This window comes from Hylobates moloch, unplaced genomic scaffold (assembly GCF_009828535.3).
Source record: "Hylobates moloch isolate HMO894 unplaced genomic scaffold, HMol_V3 SCAFFOLD_20, whole genome shotgun sequence".
NCBI classification, from domain to species: Eukaryota; Metazoa; Chordata; class Mammalia; order Primates; family Hylobatidae; genus Hylobates; species Hylobates moloch.
The window spans coordinates 48692285-48710655 of NW_026652295.1; the positions used below are offsets into that span (position 1 = coordinate 48692285).

Here is an 18371-nt window from a genome sequence, read left to right on the forward strand (position 1 = left end):
TGTATGAATGTGTGTGTGTGTGTGTGTGTGTGTGTTTTGTGTGCATATGTTTGGACAAACTTTGTTTCTGGAAACACACCAAAATTTCATTCTCACCTAGAATTGTACCTTCCACTGTTCCTGTTTCTTTTCACGCTATAGGGGACATTATAATTTAAAATAATTTTGCTCAGTACTAGCTTATTTGATTGTATTTTCATATCTTTACTTAGCAAGGTTGAATACTTTTCCTATATTTATTGAACTTATGCGTTTCTTTTGAGAATTGCTAGTTCATGAGGTTGGCTTTAAAATTTGATACTATTGGTTTATAAAAAGCATTATTTACAGGTTAAATATATCTTTTTTTGCTAAAGTATATGTTGCAAAAATTTCTCCTCAATTAATACACCTTTACACTATGTTATGAGTTATTACTTTTTAAAATTATACTTTAAGTTCTGGGATACATGTGCAGAATGTGCAGGTTTGTTACATAGGTATAGGTATAGATGTGCCATGGTGGTTTGTTGCACCTATCAACGTGTCATCTACATTAGATATTTCTCCTAATGTTATCCCTCCCCTACCCCCAACCCCCGACAGGCCCCAGTGTGTGATCTTCCCCTCCCTGTGTCCATGTGTTCTCATTGTCCAACTCCCACTTATGAGTGAGAACATGCAGTGTTTCATTTTCTATTCCTGGGTTAGTTTGCTGAGAATGATAGCTTCCAGCTTCATCCATGTCATCCCTGCAAAGGACATGAACTCATCCATTTTTATGGCTGTATAATAGTCCATGGGGCATACGTGCCACATTTTCTTTATTCAGTCTATCATTGATGGGTATCTGGATCAGTTCCAAGTCTTTGTTATTGTGAGTAGAGAGGCAATACACATATGTGTGCATGTGTCTTTATAGTAGAATGATTTATAATCCTTTGGTTATATACCCAATAATGGGATTGCTGGATCAAATGGCATTTCTGGTTCTAAATACTTGAGGAATCACCACACTGTCTTCCACAATGGTTGAACTAATTTACACTCCCACCAACAGTGTAAAAGCATTCCTGTTTCTCCACATCCTCTCCAGCATCTGTTGTTTCCTTGCTTTTTAATGATCACCATCATTGTGGTTTTGATTTGCATTTCTCTAAAGACCAGTGATGATGAGCTTTTTTCCATATGTTTGTTGGCCATATAAATGTCTTCTTTTGAGAAGAGTCTGTTCATATCCTTTGCCCACATTTTGATAGGGTTGTTTATTTTTTCTTGTAAATTTGTTTAAGTTCCTTTTAGATTCTGCATATTAGCCCTTTGTCAGATGGATAGATTGCAAAAGTTTTCTCCCATTCTGTAGGTTGCCTGTTCACTCTGATGATAGTTTCTTTTGCTATGCAGAAGCATTTTAGTTTAATTAGATCCCATTTTTCAATTTTGGATTTTGTTTCCATTGCTTTTGGTGTTTTAGTCATGAAGACTTTGCCCATAAAAACTCTCAATAAACTAGGTATTGATGGAACATTTCTCAAAATAATAACAACAATTTATAACAAACCCACAGCCAATATCATACTGAATGGGCAAAAGCTGGAAGCATTCCCTTTGACAAGCATTCCCTTTGACAAGACGAGGATGCCCTCTCTCATCACTCCTATTCAACATAGTATTGGAAGTTCTGGCCAGGGCAATCAGGCAACAGAAAGAAATAAAGGGTATTCAATTAGGAAGATAGGAAGTCAAATTGTTTCTGTTTGCAGATAACATGATTATATATTTAGAAGGTTCCATCATCTCAGCCCAAAATCTCCTTAAGCTGATTAGCAACTTCAGCAAAGTCTCAGGATACAAAATCAATGTGCAAAAATCACAAGTATTCCTATACACTAATAATAGACAAACAGGGAGCCAAATCATGAGTGAACTCCCATTCACAATTGCTACAAAGAGAATAAAATACCTAGGAATACAAATTACAAGGGATGTGAAGGACCTTTTCAAGGAGTACAACCCACTGCTCAAGGAAATAAGAGAGGACACAAACAAATGGAAAAACATTCCATGCTCATGAGTGAGAAGAATCAATATTGTGAAAATGGCCATACTGCCCAAAGTAATTTATAGATTCAATGCTATCCCCATCAAGCTACCACTGACTTTCTTCACAGAATTAAAAAAAATACTTTAAATTTCATATGGAACCAAAAAAGAGCCCGCATAGGCAAGACAGTCTTAAGCAAAAAGAACAAAGCTGGAGGCATTATGCTGCCTTACTTCAAAGTATACTAGAAGGCTACAGTAACCAAAACATCATGGTACTGGTACCAAAACAAATACATAGACCAATGGAACAGAACAGAGACCTCAGAAATCACATCATACATCTACAACCATCTGATCTTTGATAAACCTGACAAAAACAAGCAATGGGGAAAGGATTCCCTATTTACTAAACGGTGTTGGGAAAACTGGCTAGTCATATGCAGAAAACTGAAACTAGACCCCTTCCTTACACCTTATACAAAAATTACATCAAGATGGATTAAAGACTTAAATGTAAGACATAAAACCATAAAACCCTAGAAGAAAACCTAGGCAATACCATTCAGGAATCATTAATTTTTATGAGGTCAAATCTGTTAATCTTTTAGTTTATAGAGATTTCACCTTTTGGCATTATGCTTAGAAAGGTCTTTTCAACTCAGAGATCAAAAACAATTCTTCCATTTAAAAAAAATTAACTTTTTATTTTAGAATAGTTTTACAGAAAACTTGCAAAGATAGTACAGAGATTTCTCATATACTCTGCACTCAGTTTCACTCATTATAAACACCTTACATTAGTATAGTGCTCGTTTCACAAATGGTACAATGCATTGTCACAACTAATACACCACTATTGATACATTATTATCAACTGAAGGCCATATTTTATTCAGATTTCCTTTGTTTTTACCTAATGTCCTTTTTCTGTTCTGAGATCTCATCCAGGATACCACCACATTGCATTTGATCATCATGCCTCTGCAGGCTCCTGTGAGTGTGACAGTTTTTCAGACCGTTCTTGTTCTTGATAACCTTTGCATTTTGAGGTGTACTGGCCAAATATTTGTAGAAAGTCTCTCAGGTAGGATTTGTCTAATATTGTTCTCATTATTGGATTGGGATTATGGGTTTTTGGAAGACACAACATAGAGGTAAAGTTCTACGTCATTATATCATATCAAAAATACACACCATCAGTGATAAGCCACATTTATATTAACCTTGATCATCGGAGAAAGATAGTGCTCATCAGGTTTCCACTGTAAAGTTAGTCGTCTGTCTTCTCACCTATTTTCCCATATGCATGGCACAAATTTAAATTGTAGGGAGTTAATGCTTGAAACTCCTTGACAGTGGAGTATCTACACAAGTTGTTTGGAATTCATTACAGGAGATTCGTCTCTTCTCTCCTATTTACTTTTTCAATGATTTATTTATATCCGTATAAACTCATGGAGATTTTTTTCATGCTTTAATCCATGTATTTAATCCAATACAATGTTATCAATGTCATTACTCAAATTGTTCCAGTTTTGGCTGTTGAGAGCTTTCTCTTTTTTTCTTTCTTTTTTTTTTTTTTTTTTTTTTGTGAGAAAGTGTCTCGCTCTGTCACCCAGGCTGGAGTGCAGTGTCATGATTTCGGCTCTGCAACCTCCGCCTCCTGGGTTCAAGTGATTCTTGTGCCTCAGCCTCCTGAGTAGCTGGGACTATAGGCACATGCCACCATTCCTGGATAATTGTTGTATTTTTAGTAGAGACGGGGTTTCGTCCTGTAGCCCAGGTGGGAGCTCTTTCAGTTGGCTTTTGTCAAAGGGTTGACATTCCCCAATCATTTGGTTTTGGAGCACCTCCTTACTTCCTGACACTACAAGGAGCTCCAGGCTAATCTTGTATATTCCTTTCCCAACTCTGTAATCAGTAATTTCTCCAAGGAGCCTTAGTTCCTTTTATTGTAGGGTGTTATTAGAAATGAAAATTTGAGTCCTGGGTTTGCACATTGCTACTGGAGAATCCTTGTTTCTAGATCCTCTCAGCTGACAGAGCAAGAAAGTATATGTATAATCTGTGTATATATCCATATCAATGATTATATATGTTGATTATAACATCAATGATTATATATATCCATTAACATCTTTATTAAGCTAAACATGAGGTCCTACTCATGTCTCTCACTCTAATCTACAAACACATGCTTCATTCTTAGCCTTTTGCTTATCTGTAAATTCTCACTCCTCAGGTAACAATCCTGGCTCCAGCAACTATCATCCTTTTACTTATTTTTCCAATCTCAGCCTACATGTGTACTGGTTTCAGAGTTGGTCACCCAAGACCCCACAGAAAACAAATTTCCAGGTTGAGTTCAGTGCTATATACAGTTTTATTTGTTTTTAGTTTTATGGTTCCAGTCATTTCCAGAGTTACTTAGGTCAGTAAGTCTTTTTCCTTGCCCCTACATTGTTGTACTTTACACAAGTTATATCAAACATTTGTAACACAGCTAGATTGTTTTCTCACAGTTCCATCTTATTCGGGCATCCCCTCCCCTCCTGGTTGGTATTTTTAAGGTGCTATATGGATTTTGACAAATGCAGAGTCATGTATCCACCACTGTAGTACCATATAAAATAATTTTATTTATTTTTATATTTTTTGCTTGTTAAAATTATTGTTGGTATTTTCTCTTTATTATATCTTACACACCCTTATGTCAAGGGCTGACTCAATAATCACAGTGAGAGAGCCACTCTGCTATGTACAAAACCCTGACCCAGAAGCAGGTTGTCCAAGAATGGTTTAGCACCAGGTTCCTCAGGAATGTACATGGAATGATTTATAGCCATCAAAAATCCCCAGTGCTTCACCTTTTTAACCCTCCCTCATCTCCAAACCCCTGGCAACCACAGGCTTTGCCATCTCTATAGTTTTACCTTTTCCAGAATGTCACATAAGTGGAATAATACAGTATGTAGGCTTCTTGGACTGTCTTCTTTCACTTAGCAACATGCACTTAAGATGGATGCATCAATGTTGTTGTGTAGAGTTATTAATTGTTCTTTTGGATTTATCCTTTGTTTTACCTAATTCTTTTATGATTTCAGTTTTTACAATTAACTCTTTAGTCAATTTGGTATTTATTTTGGTGTATGGTTTGCAATAGAGATCTAACTTTCCCTCCAAATAGTTAACAAATTTTGTATATTTATTGGAAGGATTCTTTTCATTGAATTCGAGTTGAAATACTCTAACATAACTAAGTTGATGTGCAGGGGACAGTCTGTTTCTTAGCTTTCTAAGGCTCAATTTTTCTGTTATTTAATTCTTATGCCACTCCCAAAGTATTTAAAATATTGTAGTTTTATTATATAATTTAATATATTATATATTAAATATTAAATTAAAAAATTAAATTATATGACCTCTTTATTCTTCTTCATTAAAATTCTTTATATTTTTCCTCAAGTCTTTCTTTTGAATGAGTTTTAGATTTGTTTTCTTTATTATGAAAACCACATTGTGATTTGGAACAGAACTAAGTTTACAAGCTAAATTAAGGAAGAATTGATATCTTTACAATATTATGTCTTTCTTTACCTAATCATGATACACTTCTTCATGAATTTGAAGTTTTTTAATTGTTCAGTTTTCTTCATTTGAAACTTGCATATATTTAAGTTTATTTATTTCTAGATACTTGCATATTTTTCGGCATTGTGAATTTTCGATGTATGCTGTACATTTTCAAATAAATTTTCTAAAAAGTTAATTTCCTATATGTGGGGGATCAATTAATATTTACATTCTAACACATAGTATGACCTTTTATTAGATTTTAAGTTGTCTTTCATAGACAATTATATCATATTCAAATATTGATGCATTGATATCGCCTTTCTTAATTGTGTATTTCTTTCTTTTACTTATTCTATTGGCTGGAACTTTCAGATGAGCGGAACTAGTAGATTATTTTGTCTTTCTTCCTACTTTTAATAAAAGTGCTTGTAATGTTTAATTGAAAAAACGTATTTTAAAGGCAACAGATTTTTCCCATTCAAAGAGATTCTAAGAGCATACTTGATTTGATTTTGCAAATGGAATAATTATCAATTAATTTATTTCTTATAAAACAAATCATCCCTATATTTATTGTTTACTTTAGGAAAAACATACCAATATCTGCTTTTTTTTAAACCAGTTCTATCAATATATAACTAGAATATCTTCTTATTGCTAACAACAGGAGCACTGGGATTAAATCTATTTGAGGTACAGCATTGAAACTGAACACAGCACTTTAATTTCCCAGTTACTTACTTTTCTAGCTGTACTCCACCATCCATGTTGCAGTACATTTTGACAGAAGTCTGGTTGTCTACCTATGCTGACAAAACACACCATTCTGGCTATGAATGTGTTGGAATTTAAGCTTTTGTTAATTTACATAAACTTAATTTCTTAAACTTAACACTTTATGATTAAGTTTAAGATATAATGGCAGACAAGTCTGTGTCCATTCTGATTGGTTAAATATTTCTTCTTATTGATTGTTGACTATACTATATCACTAATAAATATATTTATATGACCATAAACATTTTGGCTATTGTAAGATAATTAATCCTTTATTTAAAAAATATTTTCATTCTCTAGTGCCATGCAACATCACATTCCTAGTTAATGGAACATGAAATCAATTTCAGAATTTCGATGTACTAGAGGAATATATATCTCTCTTTCTCTGTCTTTCTCTCTCTCTATATGTGTGTGTGATATACATATATATGTGGATATATATATGCTAAACTTGTTCTTAGTCAATATATCAATCAATGTCTACTGAGTTTCCAGTATCATTCAGGTCAGTAAGTGCTATTGAATAGATAAGAGTTGTATAAACCCTTTGGTGGGGAGACGTTTCTGGTCCAGAATTCTGGATAGGGAAGGGACAGGCCTCTAGTATTTTGTACAATTTAAATATAAGAACATTATCTTCCTTTTCTTTTTCCCCCCAAACTCGGCATTTCCTTTTATCAGGAAGATGTTTCTGTTTTCCAATGTGGAGTCCTGGCAATTAAGGTTACCTTGCCTTTGCAGTTTACATTGGTGATGGCTCAGAAGACCGCCCAGGTTCAACGAGTGACAAACCATTACTGACTGTACAATGTAATTAAACAACACAAGCATTGATTAGCAATGAGCTAAACCTGAGACCAAAAAGTGGGAGACCCAGAATAGCTGGCACCACTTCTCATTGGATCTGTCTGAAATGGAAGATGTTTGCCCCTGCAGGCATGGCGCGAGGCCCATTGTGCATTTCCATTAGAGACCCACACTAGATCTGAGCATGCCATTGATGTTGGCCTATTTATGAAAGGCTGTTGAAAGAGGTTTCAGAGCTAATTGAAAAGAGATGTTTCTGAACTACAGTCACTTCAAACAACATAGCTCCAAAATCTGTTTCAATAGTTGGAAAATTGGTGCGTTTCCATAATTTACACATGAAATTAAACAAATGATTTGGAATGAAAGCTTCATGGGCATTTAGTAAGACTTAGTTCTTTAAAAAATTATTAATTGAACAGTTGGCTGAGTTTATTATAACAGTCCTTCCCCACATCTATCTGTGCTTCCATTATTTAGTCTATTCCTGTTTTCAGGGATGTCAATTGTAGTTGCCTAAATCTACCTTGTCTGGAGACAAAGAATTTAGCCTGAACAAGATGCTGTCAACTACTGTTCAGTTGCACATTTTTATCTTCTAGGAAAAAGAAATCTCTCACAACCTACTTTGCAAAAAAAAAAAAAAAAAAAAAAAGTAATAATAACAACATCTTACAGAAGCTTCCACAAGATTTTCTCAAGGTAGAACTTAATAGAAAAACTCTAGGGCGAGCTGCACCTCGACCACACTGAAAATGGAGTGTATTTATGTGAACAGAATGCAAACATAATTATTAAAAAATGTTCTCCCCCAGGCAGTTTTCAATCAAGATCTGAAAGCATTAGCAAACATTGATTTCTTCCATAACACTTGTACTTATTATTGGACTTGATTTTTGTCTATTCTTAAAGCAGAAATTGAGGTCTGATAACTGAAGCCAGTGTGTCCAAGTTTACAAGTTACCCATTGCCTCCAGGGGTGGGAAAGTAGGGATTGATGTATAGCTATTCCTCAAAGCAAAGGGGGAGTCAGGTTCATTGCTATTATCTCAGTTATCATAATTACTCTGTCCTTAATGTTTTAACAACTTTTTTTTTTTTTTTTTGAGTTAGGAAGACTGGTGCCAAGCAATTTACCTGGTTAGGCATGTAGTTGGTGCTAAACCAGAAATGAGATACAATTTATCACCAGTCTCTTATTCTGGTGTGGTTTAAAGCAAACAATCAGGTTTTAAAAGTTTAACCACCGAGGGGAATACCAAGTCCCAGTTTCTATGACTGATTGAGAAGGGTGTTTAAGGCTTAATTGTCATAACATCAATTAGATTTTACCACAATGGAGATGATTTGATTGTTTGATTGAAGTAAATGAATTAAGATGGTAGCTGCAGTTACTTTGGGTATGTCTCTGACTGAATTGTTTTAGCTTAGGAGAAACTTAGTGCCACTTTCTGTCTGACAACAGAAAACGTCCTCAAGTTATTTCTTATTCTGGTTCGAGCACTTAGTGGCTGTTTTATAATTACATAACCTTATCTGCTTCTTGAGGGCTACAGTGACTCTGAGAGATCCCAGGACATTCAGAAGAGCTGGGACAGACGATAGGAATGTGGGAAAAGGACTGAGGCAGTCTTGAAAATGATTTGCCTTAGACGCTAAGGCGAGGGTTCAAAATTTCTTGGGACGGTGTAGGAAACATAAAAGATTGCATGATTCTGCTTCCTCCTTGTAGACATGGTAAAACTAACTTTTAGCCTTCCTTTCAATAGATGATCATGAGCTACAGTGGTAGAGTTTTAGAGCCTCTGACCTTAACTATTAATCCCTAGCTCTATGGAAGCATTTAACACATGTACTCTCTGTGTGTGTGTGTGTTTTTTTTTTAAATTAAGACTCTTAGGTAACCCCAAGCTGCGTTTCGTGTTTGATCCCAAGTGGATTTAATGGGGATATGCTAGAAGTCCAGTGCTTTAAGGGGGAGAAGGGATGAATATACCTAACAGTGGTGGACAGTGGAAGACTGGGAACCAATGTGATCTGATTTGAAAGGCATCAGGTAGATCACAGGACACATGGGAGTTTATATACAATGATTGTTTAGAAATCGAAAAAACAGCAATATATTTCGATAGGTCCTAATTTTGGTATCTTCTTAACTAAGCATTCATGGGAGAAGAAATGAAAAGGAGGAGAGAGCTGGTCAATTTAACATTGATCCGGTGCTTATGATGTGTGAAGTACTACACTAACCTTAGCCTGCATTATCTCATTTAGTCCTCATAGCTTCCTGTGAAGGAGACACTGTTATTATTCCCATTTTATAGACTAGGAGACTGTTCTCAAACCATAGAGAGAATCAGGTTTATATCCCATGTCAAAGTCACACACTGGATTGCAAACCTAGCTATATTTTATGCCTAATAGCTTTCTTTTTTTTTTTTTTTTTTGAGACGGAGTCTCGTTCTGTCGCCCAGGCTGGAGTGCAGTGGCACGATCTCCGCTCACTGCAAGCTCTGCCTCCTGTGTTCACGCCATTCTCCTGCCTCAGCCTCCCGAGTAGCTGGGATTACAGGCGCCCGCCACCACGCCTGGCTAATTTTTTTGTATTTTTAGTAGAGATGGGGTTTCACCGTATTAGCCAGGATGGTCTCGGTCTCCTGACCTCGTGATCCGCCCACCTCGGCCTCCCAAAATGCTGGGATTACAGGCGTGAGCCACCACGCCCGGCCAATAGCTTTCATGTATGTTAAAGTAAAGCAAAAAAAAAAAAAAAAGAGAGACCGCACAAGAGAGGAAAATAAAAAGTGAGTTTATAGGGTACAGACCCAAAACCAATATTTATATATAATCTGACTCTCTGCAAGTTCCATGTTTCCCAAATGATTTCCCCATTATTTTCCATGGCTGCCTATGAGAGCTAAGCCTGTAAAGAGATGGAGTGGGTAAGCCATCTGACAAACCCAGAACCAATTTACCAACATGGCTGAAATTATATTATTAGGAAGGATCACATGCATGTGTGCGTGCGCATGGCTGAGCAATTGTGAAGCAGAGATTAAGGCAGAAGTTTCCTTTTAAATCATAAATACAGTCTGATAATAGTATGCACTTAAGCAATCTCTGGACATCAGTATGAATAATTTTTATGGGTAACAGGACTTTTCAAAAGCAAATGACAAGTCTATTTTCTTCATGGAGTTTAGTTTTGTATCTTTAATTCTTCAAAATGTTGTATTATTTCTAAGTGAGTAATACACTTACGTGGTCTAAGCAGAAAAAGTGTTACAATCAATTATGCATGGAGAAGGTTTGCTCACAGAACAGTTCTTGTTCCCACTGCTTCCTCTAGATAATCACTTTAAATTCTCCTTTATACTTCTAATACATAAAAGCAAACATGAATATCTATTCTTATAAGCCCCCTTTTTACACAAAGGTAGCATACAAGAGATATTTCATTAATACCTTGCTTTTTTCTCCTAACAATATACCCTGGATGTTTGGAGATCTTTTCATATCAACACAGAAAGTGGTCTTTCCTTTTATACAGCTGCATAGTATTCAATTACATTGTGCGATATACTATAGTTTAATCCATCACTTCCCCATTTATGAGCATCGGGGTTGTTTCCAATTCTGCAAAGAAATAACCCTGTACAAATGTCATTTTGTATGTGAGTAAGTGTTGCCATAAGATACATGACTAAAAATTAAGTTGCTGTAAGAAACAGTATTTATATTTGTAATTGATAGATATTGCCAAATTGTACTGCACAGCACTTGTATCGATATAATAAATTCTATGGATAAACTTTGATTTTCTGTTTATAAATGTTGATTAATGCTTATGAGAGGAGATGGCATGTTGGCAAGCACAAGGGATTTCAAATCAGGGAAGCGGGCTAGGTTACTGTAGCACTCTGGGCCTCATTAACCCCATCCATAATGAGAAAGAGTAGAGTGTAATCGTTTATAGGGTTTCTTCCTCCAAAAGCTTTTTAAAATAATAAGCTTTTTTGGGAGGCCAACGCGGGCGGATCACGAGGTCAGGAGTTTGAGACCAGCCTGATCTACGTGGTGAAACCTCGTCTCTGCTAAAAATACAAAAATTAGCTGGGCGTGGTGGCAAGCACCAGTAATCCCAGCTTCTCAGGAAGCTGAGGCAGGAGAATGGTTTGAACCTAGAGGGTAGAAGTTGCAGTGAGCTGAGATTGCACCACTGCATTCCAGCCTGGGTGACAGAGCGAGACTCCATCTCAAAAAAACAAAACAAAGCAAAACAAAAATAATACGCTTTTATATTTCCTACAGTTATCAATACTGTGTACTTCATGTTTAACATTACCCCAATTCTGTGAGCTTTTCCAATATTCAAAAGTAAAGCAAAACCTTTCAATATCTGTTTCACCCACAACAAGTTGCCTAAGAATGGTAACTACTGTTAGTTACTTTGCTGAAATGAAATGAAACTTAGGTGCTACCTAGAGTAGACTTTGGCTGCTGGTTGGTTTGAACAGCTCTCAAGCATCACATTTCACTGCAGCTGTGGTGTGTGCTAGAGGCTTACGGCATGGTTAGCAGCTGGACTAAGCTTCGTCAGGTAAATAGCTACATGACTATGATGCGATCCATGTCAGGTGCTCCCAGCCTAGTGTTTTGACAGGCAGGCACTGTCAGCCAGCCATGAAGAGCCCGTCTGTTGCACATGCACTGTGGTGGGCTCTCCAGTAAGGATGCTAAAAGGCATCTAGTTGGCAAATGCAGGAGGAGGCTTCCTAATATTAGGAGTAGGCTGGATCTTGCTGTGTGTTCTGGTTTGAAGTCTGTGTGGGTATGCATTATGGTTTTGGAGAGAAGGCAGCAAAAAGTCCAGTATTTTTTGGTACTCTAAATTTTATATTTTGCCATCTTATTGCAAAACTTCAACCACCTAACATTTTCAGTAGGTTGATATCTGAATAAAAATATATTTGTCATGGGCTATCCCATTATGTGTGTAAATATCCCAGTCTTTTTCTTTCCTGCCTCTGTAAGTTTTAGCAATAGAGAAGAAAAATCTTTTGTGGCAAATAGAAAAAGGGAAGGGATGCAGAGAGAATACTATTTGTTGTATGTCTACTTTCTGCCAAACTGAACTGGCTGCTTTACATGTAAGCAAAAATGGAAGCTAGGTTTTGTTTCCCCCTGGAATTAGCAAACTCTTTTTGCTGCCAAAGTTCTTAGTAGGCTTTCAGAATCAGGAAATGAGGACCAAAATTGAACACTACACTAGGTGTATACATTATTATATGACAGGAAGAGAATATTATTGAGAAGCTGATCGTGTTTTAGATGTTGTATAGAACACTGTGAATGCAACAAAATTAATTGTCTCTGTGCAGATAAATCTTGCCAGAACACTGAAGTTATCAAATCTCCATCTCTTCAAAGCCCCATACCTATATTGCTCCTTATCAGGGGAAACACACACACACACACACACACACAGAGAGAGACAGAGATAATAGTTCCCCAGGAGTAAATATCTTATTTTTCCTTTTTATCTCACAGATAAAAATTGCAATTTGAAAAGATAATTCTTCCCAACTGTCAGACCCCACTAGAATTTCTTCAGCTTGATGTTCTTTAAGGTAAACATGCCGTATGCATTTACTGCAACCAACTCATCGTATTTACATTTTGATTGTCGAACACTGTACAAATTGCACATAATTGCCTTCTGTATGGCTACAATCTTGCTATTTGAAACTTTTGAAAATCTTCCTCATCTGGAATTTAGTAACAGATTAATCTTCCCATCAAATAAGGGGACAGGAAATTATCTTCTGCAGTTGTATCCTGTGAGGACACTACTAATTAGAAGCCATTTCCTGCTCTCTGACCACTTTCTATCAGCACTCCCTGGAGGTCCAAGAGATGTCACGTGATTTCATTTGAGCTGAAGTCCTTGGTGGTCAGTAGAACTTGCCTATGTGTGGTGTTTGGAGATGGTATGAATCCAAATTATTTCCAGATTTGTGCTGTCTGTAGAGCAGGGTTTCTCAGCCTTGGCAATACTGATATTTTGGACCAGAAAGTTCTTTGTTGTGGGACTGTCCCGTGCAGTGTAGGATGTCTAGCAGCCTCCTTGGCCTCTACCCACTAGATGCCAGTAATGTTTTGACAACCATAAATGTCTCCAGACATTGCTGAAGATCACCTCGGGGACAAAAATCACTCCTGTTTGAGAACCACTGATGTAGAGAAATTGAAATTATATTAAGTATCCAAATGTGGGTGAGCTCACTGGCAATGTTAAAATGCAATCATCTGGATGAATTTCTTCCCTGTCTCTACACAAATGTCAGAAGGAAACTGGTTCACACATTAGCTTCTTTCCCCAAATTTCTCTCTGGTTTGGTGGAATCAGAACAGAGGTTTGACTTCTCTGATCCATTGTTTTTAACAGCAGTAGTTCTAGCTTTTATTCAGCAGTCTCCAGAGTCCAGGTCTAGTTTCTTTCCAACAAATGAGGTTGGTGACCTCAAGACAGTAAATGTAATTTCCTGGAATGACAGTGAAATTCATTTTGGTATTGATAAGAATTAGAAGTAACCTATTCTTTAGCTTCTGTCTTGGTCTGGTTGCTATGACAAAATATCATAGATTGAAAGCTTATAAACAACAGAAATTTGTTTCTCATAGTTCTAGAGTCTGGAAAGTCCAAGATCAAGACACCAGCAGATTTGGTATCCAGTAAGGACCCACTTTCTGCTTCATAGTATAGGGCCTTCTCACTGTGGCCTCGCATAGTGGAAGAGACAAGTAAGCTCTCTGAAGCCCTTTTATAAGGGCATTAATCCCATTCATGAGGGCACTAACCTTATTACCTAATCACCTCCTCAAAGGCGCCACCTTCTAATACCATCACCTTGGGGGTTAGCATTTCAACATATGAATTTTAGGGGTACACAAATATTCCAACTATAGTGGCTTCCATCATCATGTCTGAATGGGTTCAAAGAAAAATATAATCATTTATATCTATCTCTTAAACATAGGTTTGCTATTTTGAATGATAGATTATTTTATAGTTGGGGGACAAAGGACACTTGGTCCTAATAATCTATTTGTAAGCTTCTTTAATCACACAGCCCACCATATATACACCTGACAGCAATTTTAACCCTAATGGTGCTTATTTATTTATATAGCTACCTCTCACTTATAGATATCAATTTCTTAATATTTTATGTTTGTCTTCATTATCTAGTACAGCAGCTGGAACATATGGGGCCAAAATCACTAGACTATATACTCCATGAGAAAGGAACTATATCTAGTTCACCATTGTTTCCACAGGACTTAGCATTTGCCTGGCACATAATGGGCACTCAATGCATGTTTATAGAATAAATAAATGATTGGGGGCTACACTGGAAAACTGGAATTAAATTCTGGGTGCACAGATTAAATGGATTTTGACTTCATAGTTCAAATGAATCCAAGTTAACTCAATTTTACTTGTTTTAGCTAGAGTTTGGGGGAAAAGTACTCTGCCTGCTTTTTTTGATTTGCTTTATTTACAGGCAACCCAAAAGAAAGATGTGGGAAGTCCAACTAAATGCTCACAAAAGCACTTGACATCTAATGAATAAGTGCAAATTGGTGTGACCACAGCTTTCTTCTCATGAACCAAGGTTTCTATATCTACTCCAGCTGAAAGGAATGAACACTTTCTTTCATTAGAGTCTCTTTTCCCCTCCAGTTTGCTTTAAAAGGCAGGTTAGCATAGTGGTTAAGAGAGCAGACTCTATAGTCGGACTGATCAAGTTCATATTACACTATTTATTGGATGTGTGACCTTTCAAAAATTGCTTAACCTTGCTGTACTTTAATTTTCTTATCTAATAGATACAGAAGTTTAAAAATGGTACCCACCTCATAAAGACATTAATGGGATTACATGGATAAATGAGTAAGTTGCTTAAAACTCTTAAAGGGTATGCCATGTTAGATAGGACTTTGTTTTTTAGATGGGGATCTCTATATATCTATATTTCTCTGTCTATATTCATTTCAGTTAAAAAAAATTAGATTCCTTTTTCTTTTTTTTTTTTTTTTTTTTAGTAGGAGTCTTGTTCTGTCATCCAGGCTGGAGTTCAGTGGCGCAATCTCAGCTCACTGCAACCTCACCTCCTGGGTTCAAGCGATTCTCCTGCCTCAGCATCCCTAGTAGCTGGGATTACAGGCGTGCACCACTATGCTAATTTTTAGGCGGCTAATATTTTTTGTATTTTTAGTAGAGACGGGGTTTCATCATGTTGGTCAGGCTGCTCTTGAACTCCTGACCTCAAGTGATTCACCTGCCTCAGCCTCCCAAAGAGCTGGGATTACAGGCTTGAGCCGCTGCACCCAGCCTAGATTAATTCTTATACTTCCCCAACTTTAAACATATTTGAATAAATGATAAAAAAGCAAAACTCCACTCTATTGAAATTCTTAGGAAAAGAATATCCAAATTGTCAGCTTTTGAAGGCAGGAAAGCCTCATGTCATTGCAGAGACATAGCTGGCCTTGTGGCTTTAGCAAAAATGAGATGCTAATGAAGGATGCAAAGGGAACAGCTGTAGGGGAAACAAAGGTATAATGCAGCAGAAATTGAAGACTCGAGGCCTTCCATTTTGTAAATATTTGGATTGGTAGAAATTTGTTAATTGAAGCAATTGATTTTCACCTGAAAGTGGTAGCAATATCTAATTCATTAAATCCTGAAATAACATCCTTTGGGCCAAATGGGGTCATTCCATTCTTAACCTCTTAGTGATATATTAACAGTCGGAAAGCATTTGGACGCATATCTTAAAAAGTGCCTTATTAACAGGAATACATGGCGGAAAAAAAAATGCACAAACCCACATTTGCACTGAGACGGGGGAAATGCCTCCATGGCCTCCAGCCCCTGTCCTCCTCTTCTGTAGTATTTTAAGGTCTGTGTTTAATATTGCCAAGCCTACTTGAGTGATAAATGTAACTGTATAAAAATTACTTATTACAAGCTGTCATGTTGCCTCACTCACATCGGCTGGGCTGGAGGCATTGTACATAAAACTTGAATCTCTACCTTGACAGCGTCAGCCGCACTGGCTTTAAAGTAAAATGCTTTCAGTCATGAATACAAAACATAATTTACCTTTTCATAATACTTCAGTTTGAAACAAGTTGGAAAGCTCGTGTTACTGTCAGACTTGTACCTGAGCCGAGTAGGGAACCAGTGAATTCCAAGCTGTCACCTGAAACCTACTGCTGCTTCCCTGCAGTCCTTTGAAGCAAACTTAAGCTGTTAAATTATGGGGCCTCTAATTTTTAAAGTCGTATTTATGCGTAATTCCTTTTTGCAACTTTGCAGTGACAACATTTTGTCAAGGTGGATTAGCTCATTTTCTAAATTGGTATTTGTATTGGAATTCCTGATTGAATGAATTTTTCTCCTCTTGAAGCTCTTAGGCCCCTTCTAGCAACTATTCGTTCAAGAGGTCAGGAAGCTTTCACTGACAGATGTGTATTTTCAAAAAATGAAACCCTTAGCCATTTGCAAACACAGTCAAGTCTACCGTGAGTTCTCTCAAACCAGCAAAAGCTTTCAAACCAGTGGCCCAGTCAGCGAGTGAGTCACCACCAGTCAGGGACTTGTGGGTTAGTTTCAAACCTGTTTAATCGAGCCTCTGACTACAACCTGCGGATGTCAGTCGGATGGAAATTGAATGTGAAGGTTCCAAGGAGCCTCTCCGCAGCACAGCTGATTCATTGTGACTGTTTTTATGGCTGGTCATGATGCATACAGTATGTGAGGATCCATCTGCGGGGGTGTCTACCCACCAGCCTCTATGCCACGTCGGCAGACCTGGCCCCCACCAGAATGCAGTGGGGATGGAGCTGCAGATGCCTCCCGTTAGCCCAATTCCTTTTGACAATGTTCACATTCAGTTAGGGCCCAAAGTGCTTGTACTTGTCAGTTGGGATAGATGATGAAGAAAATAGTTCCCCTGCGGAAAGTGAAACAGAATGGCCAAAGGAGAGATTTTCCTCTGCTGATCCTCCACGCTGTACTGCTAAAAACTCATCCTTAAAAAACAGCTCCTGCGTTTCCCACTTCTCCTTCACTTTGCCAGATATGACTGTTGGAGAAAACACGGCTGACCTGCAGGGGCGTTCAATATCGTGGGCTGTTCTCTTTTTGAAATTTTAGGGCAAGTGAAATTGATTCTGAAAGAAAACTAGTGGGGCGGGGAAAGTATTTCTGCTTCCACAAAGACAACTCCCTCAGAAATATTGGATTTTGATTTCATAGTTTGCCTACTTGTGTCTACATAACACCTTCCCCTAAGGAATTTAAAGCGTTATACAAACACTACGTTTCATGTTTATAAAGTCCCCACTGGTAAATGTAATATTCTTTTTACTAGCAGTTTGAAGATTTTCCAAAATGTAGCTCCAAGCTCTCGTGTGCAGCTCTTTTCCTAGGACACATGATTCCCCCTTCCCCCAGAGGTACTTGTCTTAGGCAGACGTACTCCATTCCTGACTTCCTAGCTTTCCAGTGCCATCATTACACCCCAGCTTGCCAATTATTCACCTCCTCTTTCTTCTTCATGGCTGCCTTCTCTGATTGATGGAAACACATTTTCCTTTATCATACCTGGTTATGTAAGACACATAGTGTAAATCCTAAGTTAAAAAGGTAAAGTCTCTTCTCTCTGGGGTTTGCCTCTTGTTCCACATTCTCCCTCAGCTATAGGACCCTTGCAATGGACACCTGAAACAAAATGTTCTGCCATGTCATGCCACATCGTGTCTCATCATGTCTCCATTTCAACACATATTTATTGATGGATACAAATTTTGCCAGTGGACTTTTTCTCCTGCTGTATTATTTATTCTCTGTACATTAATATAGATTCTCCTGGGAATTATGTTATTCTAAATGTACAAGACTTTTAGATAGTGTCCATTTGAACTTAGAAACATATAAACTGGTGCTGGGTCTAGACTATGTGTTTTTATGTGGGATCTTGATGGGTCCTAATTGGATATGAGTGTGTGCTAAAGTAATGTTTGATGATTTTCAGATATTATTTTTAAAGTGTCTAAAGGTTAAATGGACCCTTACTGGGTTCTAGGATAAAGCTCTAGTATGAGATGCC

General features: G+C 37.3%; 1 long non-coding RNA gene across 1 annotated transcript in view; it reads right to left on the minus strand.

Moving 5' to 3' along the window:
* Nucleotides 1-17304, minus strand: part of LOC131382120 (uncharacterized) — a 31251-nt gene extending 13947 nt beyond the window's left edge. The window contains exon 1 of the long non-coding RNA XR_009211309.1: nt 16877-17304. This is a non-coding gene — a long non-coding RNA (uncharacterized LOC131382120). The remainder of the gene's footprint in view (nt 1-16876) is intronic.
* Nucleotides 17305-18371: the final 1067 nt, after the last annotated feature.